At 32.1% G+C, this 14,087-nt stretch overlaps 1 non-coding gene and 1 pseudogene across 1 annotated transcript; one reads left to right on the top strand and one right to left on the bottom strand.

The window, feature by feature from the left end:
* Positions 1 to 7,007: 7,007 nt before the first annotated feature.
* Positions 7,008 to 12,995, bottom strand: LOC133030975 (uncharacterized; annotated as a pseudogene).
* LOC115724224 (small nucleolar RNA R71) lies at positions 12,061 to 12,167 on the top strand. Its single transcript, XR_004013026.1, has one exon. It is a non-coding gene; the product is annotated as a small nucleolar RNA R71 (small nucleolar RNA).
* Positions 12,996 to 14,087: the final 1,092 nt, after the last annotated feature.

Below are 14,087 nucleotides of genomic sequence, written 5' to 3'. Positions count from 1 at the left end.
CCATCCGATCCGATCCAATTGATTTCAGTCATCCAATCGATCCAACATCCATTGGATGTTGGATTGGATCGGTTCTATCCATTGGATGTATTTCATATATATTTATTGGTTCAATTTGAATTTATTCAATATTTTAGACTAGTATTTTTGGATCGGATCAGATCCATCCAATATTTTAGGTCCAATATGTATTGGATTAGACTGGATCCATCCAATCCAAGGAAAAAAGAGTAAAATTTTTATGTATACATATATATTTTACGTATAACATTATGAAATCTAATTACTCATCCAAACTAAATGAAAATACTAATTAGTTTAATTGGATGTTGGATGTATTGGATTTTTAGACACTCCATCCAACATCCAATCTGATCCAATTGGATATTCAAAAATAACATCCAATCCGATCCAATCACAATTGGATATCCAATGTTTGGCGGTCGGTTATCATTGGATTGGATCGATTTATGCACACCCCTACTAAATTGGGTAGATTCCACACCAAATTGGTGTAATCATTGGAGATGGTCTTAGGTGCATTTGGTAAAATATTTTTCGACTTGAATTTTACCTTAGTATAATTACCACAAAGTTAAATGAAATTTTAGTTGCTGTAGCATTGAACCACTATTCTTTTAGTACAAATCGGTGATAACATAGACACCATTATTAATGTTCACTTGAGATCGCATGTCTCGCTCTTGCACAGTTAATGTATTGGATTTTATGCCCTAAATAACGCATTTTAATATAATCTTATTTGCTAATTAATAAAAGATCATAAATCATTTTATGTTGCATGGTTCACATAATTACATGATTATATGTTTAATATATAAATTCTATTAAATCTCGAACATATAATTACTCATGATTATAGTATTGTCTACAATATAGAAATTATTCATGATTATATTCTTCAAACTATTATTAGTCCCACGATTTATTAGTGTACTGAATTTATACTGACGTGATAATCAGCGATGTGGTTTTATTTATACTTGTATAAGTGGAATGTCTTTTTCAGGGCATTAGCAAAGTAAACATGTATCTAATGTATTGGCTATACATCAAACTGGACTGATATTGATAGTGGAAAATATATCATAAACTTATCGCTATGTATTTTCTAAGTCAATGTCCCTTAGTTGATCTTAGGTCAATTGATCTCAATCCTGAATGATTAAATTCTAGCTTAATTATACTATACGGGTTCTTTAACTTGTTTGTTACCAGCTTACCCGTAGGAGTCAGTGACGGACCCAGGATTTTTACTTTGTGGGGGCTTATTTATCGTAAAAAAATATTTATAGCTACATTATAATCACTTATACTAAATTTATCTAATTTAGTGGGGGCTTTTCTACTATTTTGGCCTATAATTATTAAATTAAAAAATTTACATTTAATTTTTTAAAAGGCAATATTTTTGTTCATGGGGGCTATAGCCCCCACATCACTCTTAATGGGTCCGTCCCTGCGTAGGACTAGCCCATACTTACATCTTGGGAATTTGGTAGTGCAACTAAGTGGGAGTGTTAATCATATATATAGAATTTATAGCTTCTATAACTATTTAGAAGTGAAACGATGATTTCCTTTAAACTTGGCTAAATGTGATAAATGATTGAGTACTCATTTCAATGATTATATTAGTTTATTGAAATATCATTTACAAGGAGCTAAGTATTTTAACGATAAAATATATAAATACATTAAAGGGTAAAACAGTAAATTTGTCCCTATTCAATGTAAACCGTCTATAGAGGATCGTTGATTATTTAGATTGTAACATTGGATAATTCATAGCGTGCCTATATTTAAAATGTAGAGTGTTCTATGTAGCCAAGAGTACAATTCTGAATCTATTGTGGAGTCAGGATGAATTAATAAGCTAGGAAAGTCAGGAGGAATCAATAAGCTAGGAAGTTTACTTAGTAAATTTTGGGTCTACTTATTAGGAGCTTGGTTACATAGGCCCATGGTCCCCACATTGGTTACATAGACCCATGGTCCCCCCGGACAGAACTAAAGCGCGTCGAGGAAGTTTACAATCACTACTAGGATAGATTTTAGGAAGATGTTGGGGAGCTTCTGGGCGATGGAGACGTCCTTTCGCCCGACTTCCTTATGGGGAACCTTCTTGAGGAGTTTACTAAGGTAATCTTGTATTTTACTTTTATTTCGTCCAACCAGCTCTTATTTCCACCTTAACTGACTTTGCCATTTTTTCCTTAGTTAAACTTGCAGGCCAGATACATCTACTGTCGGACCAAGGTTGTGGTGAAGCAGTCCGTCACTAACAAGGCCAAAATTAAGCGACTTAGACAGGAGCTGGCTGAAAAAGAAAAGACCTTGGAGCAAGCCAATGGGATCTATCCAAGCAGAAGAAAAAGGCTAAAGAGTTGACCCAACAAATTGCCAAGATCCCTTCGACTGCCTAGCTGGAGAAGGAATGTAACACCCTACTAGTTTAGGCGTGTTATCGTGATTTTATACTAACTGTGCAGCTTGTTGCTAATCAACGAGTTTATTAAAAATTGTGATTAATTAAAACTTTATTTAAATACTTATAAATACCAAACTAACATATATTTATAACTGAGATCTCATGTACAAAATATTTACAACTGTTTCAAGCACTAGATATAAAAGTTGTGGTCTAGCGACTGTACAAAATACAACCAGTTATCCCAAAGACCGTACGCTCTAGGCCTAACTGCCCTGACATGTACATGTTGGGTTTTATGCCCTAAATAAAACTTCATTTCAATATAATCTTTATCTTTTAAATATCAATAAAGAAACAGAAGTATTTTCATCACTTATTTGTGTGTCATTTGGTTCATGTTATCATTTACTTGTTTATTTGATTTATAAATTCATCCAAACCCATATCACATTTATATTCTTGTTTATTGTGTCGTCAGCACAGTGGAAAGTAATCAAGATTATGTGATTAAATATATATTCCTAGGTTTATCAGTACACAGGGTTTAATTGATATGTGAATCTACAACATAGTTTACTTGCACCTTAGATAAGTGCTATGTTCTTTCCAGGGTATTGGTTAAAGTAAAGCTTGGGTTGAATGCATGGAGCATGCATCGGAAGGGACCGATATTAAACTTTGATTTAGATATATTAAATTTACCATAGTATCTATTTAATTCAATATCACCTAGTTGATCCTAGATCAAATGATCTTAATCCTGATATGGTTAGGTTCGATCTCAGGAGTATTATACATGTTCTTTGATTGGTTAGTTAAGCCTACTTTTTGGTCAGGGTGATACATACATTTTGGGAACATGGTAGTGCAATTGAGTGGGAGCGCTAAACATAGATATGGAATCTATAGCTTCTATCTAGCAAATAGAAGTGAAATGATGATTTCCTTCGAGCTTGGCTAAATAGAGATAAATGGTTGAGTACTCATTTCAGTTCACTGAAATATCATTTATAGGTGGCTAAGTGTTTTAAGGATAAAATACATTGAAGGGTGTAACGGTAATTTAATCCCTATACAATGTAAATCATCTATAGAGGATCATTGATTATTGGGATTATAACAATGGATAATTGATAGTGTATCTATATTGTGGAGCATATAGAGCGCTCTATATAACTGAGAGTGCAATTCCAAGTTCTATGCGTGGATGCAACAAGGAATTAATAAGTTAGTGAATTTATCTGGTAAGTTCTTGGTCTGCTTATTGGAAGCTCGGATAAATAGGCCCATGGTCCTCATACTAGTTGAGACTATACTACTTGTAAGACTCAGTTAATTGATTTTGATTAATCAATTATAATTCTAAAATTAGACTATGTCTAGTTTATGAATTTTCACTAAGCAAGGGCTTAATTGAGAAGAAAGAGTTTCTAGGGTTCATTTGTTAATTAAGAGACTTTGATTAGTCTAATTAATAAATATATTAAATGACAATATTATTTAATAATTAATTCTTAGTTATTAAATAATTAGAATTGGCATTTAAGTGGTTAAATTAGAAAATTGGCGTTTTTGAGAAAATGAGATGTAGAAATGATAAAATGACAAAATTACAAAGTGGGGCCCATTATCCTATACATGGCCGACCACTTATGTAGCCTATTTATCATTTATTTTTTCATTATTATAATGCCAAATAAATCTAACCTAACCCTAGGTGGTTTCCTATAAATAGGTAGTGATGGCTTCAGGAAAAAGATGATGCATCTCATTCCTTCAGAGAAAACTCAAAGCCTTCTTCCTAAACCTAGCCGCCACCTTCTCTCTCTCTTTCTCTCTTCTGAAAACCGAACCCTATAGTGAGTGAGTGAGTGCCCACACACATCGAGTGGTATCTCAATCATAGTGTGGAAGATTGTGAAGAATCCAGATTCAAGAGAAGGACATGCGGGCTCAGATCTTGATGATACTCTGCGACAGAAAGGATACAAGGGTTAGAGATCTGAGTGGAAGGAGACATTATATTCCGCTGCAACCACTGTATAGTTTCTTCTACTTTATATGTGTTTATTTCATATCGTTTTAGAAGTTCATATTTAGGATGTTAAATAACATACTTGTTAGTAAATCTAAGATCCTGGTAAAATATTTCCAACAGTACAATCTTCATTCTCTGGCTCTCACGGCTGCTCAACCTTAGCCTTGCCCTTACCTAAATATACAAACAATATCCGTGAGTCGACTGTTGTCCTCAAAAGTGAGTGTTTTAATATTTATACTCGCAAGTGCACGAATCGTTTCGGAATATAGTGTTCATGTAAGTGCAAGGTCGAACCCATGGGAGTTGACTAACATCAAAAGAAACTATTTCAAACAAAATAAGAATAATCTAACCTAGCTCCAAATATTTGATGGGATTTTAGTTTTGCAAAATAAAATAAAAGACAAGTAACTAAAATACTTAAGATTAAAGATGAGTGAGTATGAAAATGATTTTCAAATAAGATGTGTAAAATAAGATTATTAAGATATTAGAATCCACAAAATGCAAGTTCAATAATATTTATAAGTATATTGATTCCCAAGTTTTAGATATAGTTGAAATAAATCTCACCATATTTTCCAAAATATATTTTTCATTTAAGTACAAGTTATTTTCAAAAAGGTAGGATTTTTCTTCACTTATAAAATGTATAATTTCTAAGTATTAAATGTGTTACAATTTAATGAAACTACACAAAATCAAAGAAACTATGTTTAGGCAAAATATAACACTTATATTCTAAGAATTAGATGTAAACAATTTAATGAAAGACATTTAATCAAAGAGTATTATATTTTTGCATAATGAAGAACTAAGTAGAAATATGCTTTAACAATAAAAAATACATGATATTGAAGATGAAAAAGACATATTTTTGATAGAAAAATCCATGAACTTTATAACACAAATGGGAAATCAACATACAAACATAAACACTATCTAGTTACATTTTGCTTCATCATCATCTTAATAATCTTGAAAAAAAGATTAGAAGCTCATAACTAGATAAAAATTACAAAAGATAAACATACTTGACATGCTCTTCAAAGTGTAAAAATGGTAGAAAGAAAATGGTAAAAATGAAGAGTGTGGAATGGAGAAGTGTTTTGGGTTGAAGAGGTGTTTAGGAGGGTGAAGAGATGTGTAGGAGGGTGAAGAGATGTCCCTTGAAATGGTCTTCCAACACCATATTTATAGGCAAAATTGGGAGATTAAATTAATCAAAATAAAATAAATAAATTGATTAATTTAATTAGTGTTGGGAAGAGATGGGATAAATAGAGTATGTGTAAGAGTATTGGAAAAAATAAATGTTTGTTTGGATGGAAAAATAGTGAAAAGATAGGGTAAAAATAAATTAGGAATGTTTATTTAGGTGAAAATAATTGGGAGAATAAAGTTGATATTTAGGTGTAAGTTGTGAGAGAAAATGAGAATTTTGGCTTTTTGTAAAGTAATTTATTTGGCTGAGATGTATCAAATTTAAACAGCCATTTTTTCCTTTTTTTTTTCTTCTGCAGGACACTTGGCGTGCTCGGGTTGGTAGGAAGGCCGACGAGTTGCCGAGGTGGCAGGACGCCGTTGGAGGAGAACCGCCGGCCGGGACCCGCGCGTGCAGGCTGGGGAGAAGGATTCCAGGCGTCACTTGCGCCTGCCTGGGGGTGAGTTGCACTCGCCCATCTGGGCCGTGCGATCAGTCAAGGAACGGCTCAGATTGGGTCAACTCTCTGACCGTGAGTGGGCTTCTTCTTGGGCTGATTTGATTTGCTTTTAAAATTGCATTTTGACCCCAATTTCTTCACATCTTCTTCAAATTAATCCATACTTTATCCACCAAATACACCTAAAGATTCATAAAATTAATTAGAAAACTAAAATAAAATTAAAAATAAATACTACATAACATATTATAATAAAATAATTATAAAACACACAAAAACATATAAAATTACAATAAAGCTAATAAATTCAAAAATAATTAAAAACTTACTAAATTAATTAAAAACTTAAGAACTAAACCAATTTTTAGTAAAAAAAATGTGAAAAATAACTCTAATTTCTAGAGTTATCACAACCCCAAACTTAAAATTTTGCTAGTCCTCAAGCAAAAGAAAAATTAAAAACACACATTTTTTTTTATTATTTTTTTTTTATTTTGGTGATATCAAAAATGTCCTCAAAAATTGCACATTGAAAATAGCTTATATAAAATATGAATAAAAATTAAGCTCATGTAATTAATTCAATAGTCAATCTTGCTTTGAAAATATAATTTAAGTTATAAATCTAAAATTTGATTTTTTTAGCAAAATTGACCCAAGAATTAAAAATAAAGCTTAAAAGAGATTCATATTTGTATAAACTAAAATCAAACTCAATCAAGGGTATTATCATAGGAAAAAGGGGATATCACCAAAGGGTTTTTTTTTTTCTTTTTGTTTTTTTTTAAGGCATAAATATATATATATAGAAAATTAATAAATTTTTTGTTTTTTTGTTTTTTTTTTTTTTATAAAAATATATAATATTACTACTTTAGCATCCAAACAATAATTTATTTTTTTTTTTAGTGAAAAATATTCTACCATTTCTAAGCACATGAAAGAAATAACCATAGGAACTCACCACCCCAAACTTAATTTATGCATTGTCCTCAATGTATCAAAATACAAATATAAATTGAAAGTGAAAGAGTTGAGAGTTTAGAATGGTCATACCTCATCTTGGAGCATGTCAAGAGCAACAAAAAGATAACAAAAATCAAAACAAAAAGTTAATCTAAAACATAAAGAAAAATACATATTACCAAGAATTGATGAGAGCAATTAAGGATCATGGTAAATTGGATCCTCAAGGAGGATTTCATCCACTTCCACATTTTTCAATTCTAAAAATGGTTTCAATTTTTGTCCATTAACTTTGAATACATTACCATTATTAGGATTTTCAACTTCAATGGCTCCATGTGGAAAAACAGTGCGAATAATGTATGGACCTACCCACCTAGAGCGTAACTTTCCCGGGAAAAGATGCAAACGAGAATTGTATAAAAGGACTTTTTGACCGGGAGAAAAATCTTTTCTCAAAATATTTTTGTCATGGTAAAATTTCATTCGGTCCTTATACTTTTTCGAATAGTCATATGCATCATGCCTAAGCTCTTCTAACTCATTCAATTGAAGCTTTCTTTTCTCACCCGCTTTGTCTAAGGAAAAGTTTAGTTGCTTAATAGCCCAATAGGCTCTATGTTCTAACTCAACGGGTAAGTGGCATGCCTTCCCATAAACAAGTCTATAGGGAGACATTCCAATGGGCGTTTTATATGCAGTACGATATGCCCATAATGCATCAATGAGTCTTAGGGACCAATCTTTCCTAGTGGGGTTGACAGTTTTCTCTAAGATGTGCTTAATCTCCCTATTTGATATTTCAACTTGACCACTAGTTTGTGGGTGATAAGGTGTAGTGACTTTATGTGTAATGCCATATTGTTTCATTAAATGTTCAAAAGGCCTATTACAAAAGTGTGTACCATTATCACTAATGATAGCACGTGGTGAACCAAATCGTGAGAAAATATTTTCTTTCAAAAACTTAAGCACAACTTTGTGGTCATTAGTGTGGCATGCGATAGCTTCTACCCATTTAGACACATAATCAACACCAACAAGAATGTATAAATTACCGAAAGAATTAGGAAATGGACCCATAAAATCAATGCCCCAAACATCAAATATTTCAACAATAAGAATAGGATTTAAAGGCATCATGTTTCTCCTAGTTACACTTCCTAATTTTTGGCAACGCTCACAAGATTTACAATGCATATAAGTGTCATGAAAAATAGTAGGCCAATAAAATCCACATTGTAAAATTTTCAAAGCAGTTTTCTTACCACTAAAATGTCCACCACATGCATGATCATGACAAAAAGATATGATTTTAGATTGATCACAATTTGGAATGCATCTTCTTATTATTTGATCGGGGCAATATTTAAACAAATAAGGATCATCCCACATGAAATTTTTCACTTCAGCATAAAATTTAGATTTATCTTGTTTAGACCAATGAGAAGGAATTTCACCAGTGACCAAATAATTGACAATATCAGCATACCAAGGAAAAGAAGATACATGCATGAGTTGTTCATCAGGAAAAGTTTCAATGATAGTGGTGGAATCATGATTAGTTTCAACAACAATTCTAGACAAATGATCAGCTACAACATTTTCAGAACCTTTTTTATCACGTATCTCTAAATCAAATTCTTGTAAAAGCAAGATCCAACGAATTAAACGAGATTTAGCATCTTTTTTCGACAAGAGATATTTCAATGCAGCATGATCAGAATAGACAATTATTTTAGATCCTAACAAATAAGACCTAAACTTCTCTAATGCAAACACAACAGCAAGCAATTCTTTTTTAGTTGTAGAGTAATTCAATTGAGCTTCATTTAAAGTTTTGCTAGCATAGTATATTACATGAGGTAACTTGTTAATTCTTTGTCCTAAAACAGCACCAATTGCATAATCAGAAGCATCACACATTATTTCAAAAGGAACATTCCAATCGGGAGGGCGGATAATAGGTGCACTAGTTAAAAGGGATTTCAATTTTTCAAAGGCAACATGGCAATCATTATCAAAGACAAAAGCATTTTCTTTTCCAAGTAAATGACATAAAGGGCGTGAAATTTTGCTAAAGTCTTTTATAAATCTTCTATAAAAACCGGCATGGCCTAAGAATGATCTAATTTCTTTTACTGTCTTAGGTGGAGGGAGTTTTGAAATAAGATCTACTTTGGCTTTATCAACTTCTATTCCTTGAGATGAAATCACATGACCTAAGACAATTCCCTTTTTAACCATGAAATGACATTTTTCCCAATTAAGAACTAAATTCATTTCTTTGCAACGAATTAAAACAAGAGAAAGATGGTGCAAACAATCATCAAAAGAATTTCCAAACACAGAAAAATCATCCATAAACACTTCAAGATTTCTTTCAACCATATCAGAAAATATTGCAATCATACATCTTTGAAATGTTGCAGGAGCATTACAAAGACCAAAAGGCATGCGACGATATGCAAAGGTTCCAAAAGGGCAAGTAAAGGTAGTCTTTTCTTGATCTTCGGGGGCAATGGGGATTTGGTTATATCCCGAGTACCCATCAAGAAAGCAATAATAAGCATGGCCAGCTAATCGTTCAAGCATTTGGTCAATGAAGGGTAATGGGAAGTGGTCTTTCCTAGTGACACTATTCAACTTTCTATAGTCTATACACACTCTCCACCCAGTTTGGACTCTAGTAGGGATTAACTCATTTTGTTCATTTTTAACAACAGTGATCCCAGACTTTTTTGGAACAACTTGAACAGGACTAACCCATGGACTGTCAGAAATAGGGTAAATGATCCCTACATCTAACATTTTAATTACATCATCTCTTACTACCTCTTTCATGTTTGGATTTAATCTTCTTTGACTTTCTCGGGAGGGCTTAGCATTTTCTTCTAAATGAATTCTATGCATGCACACACTGGCTAATTCCCTTAATGTCTCCCATGGTCCAACCTATGGCCTTTTTATGTTTTCTAAGGATATCTAACAACTTTGTTTCTTGTTTTTCATCTAAATCAGATGCAATGATAACGGGATAAGTGTTAGACTCTCCTAGAAATGCATATTTCAAAGTGTCGGGCAAAGGTTTGAGATCTAACTTTGGTGGTTCAGGAGTTGACTCAACATGCTCTAATGGAATACATGGTTCAATTTGGGCTTTCCATTTTTCAGTATCCATTAGTGGGGTAGACTCAAGCAAAGAATTGACATCATGAATAAAATCATCAACATTTAAGCACATTCCAAACATTTTTGCATAAGCTTCAAAAGATTCATTCATGTCCATTTCAAACATATTTTCCGTGTTAATCATGTTCACTTCATGTATTTCCTCACACTCAACAGATTTAGCAACATTAAAAACATTCAATTCAACAGTCATGTTTCCAAAAGATAATTTCAATACACCATTACGACAGTTGATAATTGCATTAGATGTAGCTAAAAATGGTCTACCTAAAATGATGGGTATTTGAGCATGAGCATTTTCAACAGGTTGAGTATCAAGAACAATGAAATCAACAGGAAAATAGAACTTATCCACTTTAATTAAGACATCTTCTATAATACCTCTAGGAATTTTCACAGAACGATCAGCTAATTGAAGTGTTATAGAAGTTGGTTTTAATTCTCCTAGACCAAGTTGCTTATAAACAGAATAAGGCAATAAATTCACACTAGCTCCTAAATCAAGTAAAGCTTTGTTAATAAAATGATCACCAATGATGCATGAAATTGTTGGACAACCAGGATCTTTATATTTCACAAGGCTTTTATATTGAATTATGGAGCTAACTTGTTCAGTTAAAAATGCCTTTTTTGGAACATTAGTGTTTCTTTTAACAGTGCAAAGGTCTTTCAAGAATTTGGAGTAGGCAGGAATTTGTTTAATGGCATCTAAGAATGGGATGTTGATACTTACTTGTTTGAACACTTCTAAGATGTCACTATATTGATTGCCTTTTTTGAGTGGAAGTAATCTTTGTGGAAAAGGAGCTTTTGGAATGGAAGGAAGAATTTGATCATTATCTTTTGACAAGTCATTTGTGTTGGAACTTTGAGGTTGGCTTTGGTCTTTTTCAACTTGAGGTGTGTAATCGGGTTTGGCAATTTGTTTTCCGGACCTAAGTGTTGAAATAGACTTGGCTTCTTCTTTATGACTTGGGACTCCTACTTCATATTGGCTTTTAGGATTTGGGACGGGTTGGCTAGGAAATCTCCCTTTTTCTCTCTCAGTTACGGCATTGGCAAGTTGACCCAATTGTGTCTCAAGTTTGGCAATGGATTGAGATTGATTTTGCATGATTTGTTGGGTGGATTGCATGAATTGTTGTAAAGTGTCTTCTAAGGAAGGCTTTCTTTGTGGAGGGTAAGGTTGACTTGGTTGGGTATGATTCGGATTTGGCATGTTGAATTGGTTTCCTTGGTTCATTTGTGGTTGGTTTTGTCTCCATGAAAAATTTGGATGGTTTCTCCAATTAGGATTGTATGTGTTAGAAAATGGGCTATCATTTGGTTTACCATATGAATGTAATGCATTAGCCTCTTCGGAAAATGTTTCAAGAAAAGAAGGACATGATTGATCATTATGACAAGCACTAGCACAAACATCTTTTTTAGGTTGAACATGAGAATTCATAGTTTGACTTACGACTAAGGCTTCTACCTTTCTTGCTAATTTTTCAAAAGATGTTCTCAAATCAGTTTCTTCTTTTATTTCATATTTTCCTCCTCTTTTGGGTGAATTATTTGCTCTAGACCTAGGCTCAGAATAATTCCATTGTTGTGAATTAACAGATAATTCTTCAAGAGCTTCCCAAGCCTCTTGCCCTTGTAATTTCAAAAATTTTCCGGTATGCATAGATTGAATCATTTGTCGGTTTGAAGGGGTTAAACCATCATAAAAATATTTTACAAGTCTCCATTTTTCAAAACCATGGTGGGGGCATTTTAATAATAAATCTTTAAATCTTTCCCAACATTCATAAAATTCTTCATTATCTTTTTGATAAAATTCGGAGATTTCTCTTCTTAAATTATCAGTTTTGGACATGGGGAAAAATTTGGCAAGAAATTTATTAAAAAGTTGATCCCAAGTTGTTATGGTTCCGGTTGGAAGTGAGTTTAACCAAGCTTTGGCTCTATCTTTTAAAGAAAAAGGAAACAACCTAAGCTTAACCGATTCATCCGAAAAATTTTGAAAACGAAAAGTTGAGCAAATATCTAAGAAATCTTTTACATGCATGTAAGGGTCTTCTCTTTCTAAACCATAAAAAGAAGGCAACAATTGAATGATTGATGGTTTAAGTTCAAAATGAGTGGCATTAGTAGTAGGCAAAACAATGCATGATGGAGCATTAGATGAAATAGGTGAAAAATATTCAAGTAGTGTTTTTTCTTGCGCAATATTAGGTTCTTGTTCCATTATGCTTAATTTTTCAAAAACACTTTCAATTTCACCTAAAGTTACTACTCTTTTTACCAAACGATTTTTAGAATCACGTTGCCAATGATGCATGCAATGTCACAAATTTCACAAAGAAACACAAACAACACACAATAATCTCAAGAAGACAAATTTCTGATGTGGAAGATCAGTTATAAACCGCAACCACAGAGCATACTTATAACACAAAGAGATTATGATTATTTTTTTTTGTAAAGTTTTAATTTTTCAATTTTTTTTTTGGTTTAACTTGTTCCCAGGCCTATTTGATTCCACTTACTCACGACTTAATAACAACTCCCCGGGGTTAATTATTAAGTGTGGATGGGAACTTTGCCAAATTTCCTTTAAGCAAAAATTGCTTATGTTGAAAGAACAAGCTTTGTTTTTAATTTTTTTTTCAAGTATTTTCTTAAGCAAAGTAAATAAGATTACAACTAAATAAATACAATAAAAATTAACAATAATAATGGTAGATAGTTATATTAAAGTTAGGAGGCACAAAATGCCATCAACTAACTATAATAATAATAGTAATAGTAATAATAATAAGATTTTAGGAGGCACAAGATGCCATCAACTAAAATGATAAACGAAAATAAAAGCTAGGAGGCACTAATGCCATCACTAGAGGGGATATAATAGGAGGCAAAAATGCACTCAACTATCAAGTATGTAGGAGGCACAAAATGCACTCAACTACTAAAAAAAAGGTTAGGAGGCAAAAATGCACTCAACTAACAAGTATATATGTAGGAGGCACAAAATGCCATCAACTACCAATAAATATGTATATATATAGTATACTATATAATATATAATATATAACAATATATATGTATAAATATGTATAACTTTCTCTTTTTTTCGATTTTTTTTTTCAACTTTTTTTTTTGATGAAAATGAGAAAAGAAAAAAAAATAACTAGTAGAAGAATATTACTTACCTTGTAGAAAGATTGTTTCTTTCTTGCAACTCCCCGGCAACGGCGCCAAAAACTTGTTGTCCTCAAAAGTGAGTGTTTTAATATTTATACTCGCAAGTGCACGAATCGTTTCGGAATATAGTGTTCATGTAAGTGCAAGGTCGAACCCATGGGAGTTGACTAACATCAAAAGAAACTATTTCAAACAAAATAAGAATAATCTAACCTAGCTCCAAATATTTGATGGGATTTTAGTTTTGCAAAATAAAATAAAAGACAAGTAACTAAAATACTTAAGATTAAAGATGAGTGAGTATGAAAATGATTTTCAAATAAGATGTGTAAAATAAGATTATTAAGATATTAGAATCCACAAAATGCAAGTTCAATAATATTTATAAGTATATTGATTCCCAAGTTTTAGATATAGTTGAAATAAATCTCACCATATTTTCCAAAATATATTTTTCATTTAAGTACAAGTTATTTTCAAAAAGGTAGGATTTTTCTTCACTTATAAAAATGTATAATTTCTAAGTATTAAATGTGTTACAATTTAATGAAACTACACAAAATCAAAGAAACTA

The sequence above is a fragment of the Cannabis sativa genome, chromosome 9 (genome assembly GCF_029168945.1).
Source record: "Cannabis sativa cultivar Pink pepper isolate KNU-18-1 chromosome 9, ASM2916894v1, whole genome shotgun sequence".
Lineage (NCBI taxonomy): Eukaryota > Viridiplantae > Streptophyta > Magnoliopsida > Rosales > Cannabaceae > Cannabis > Cannabis sativa.
This window is presented reverse-complemented; position numbering and strand designations above follow the sequence as displayed.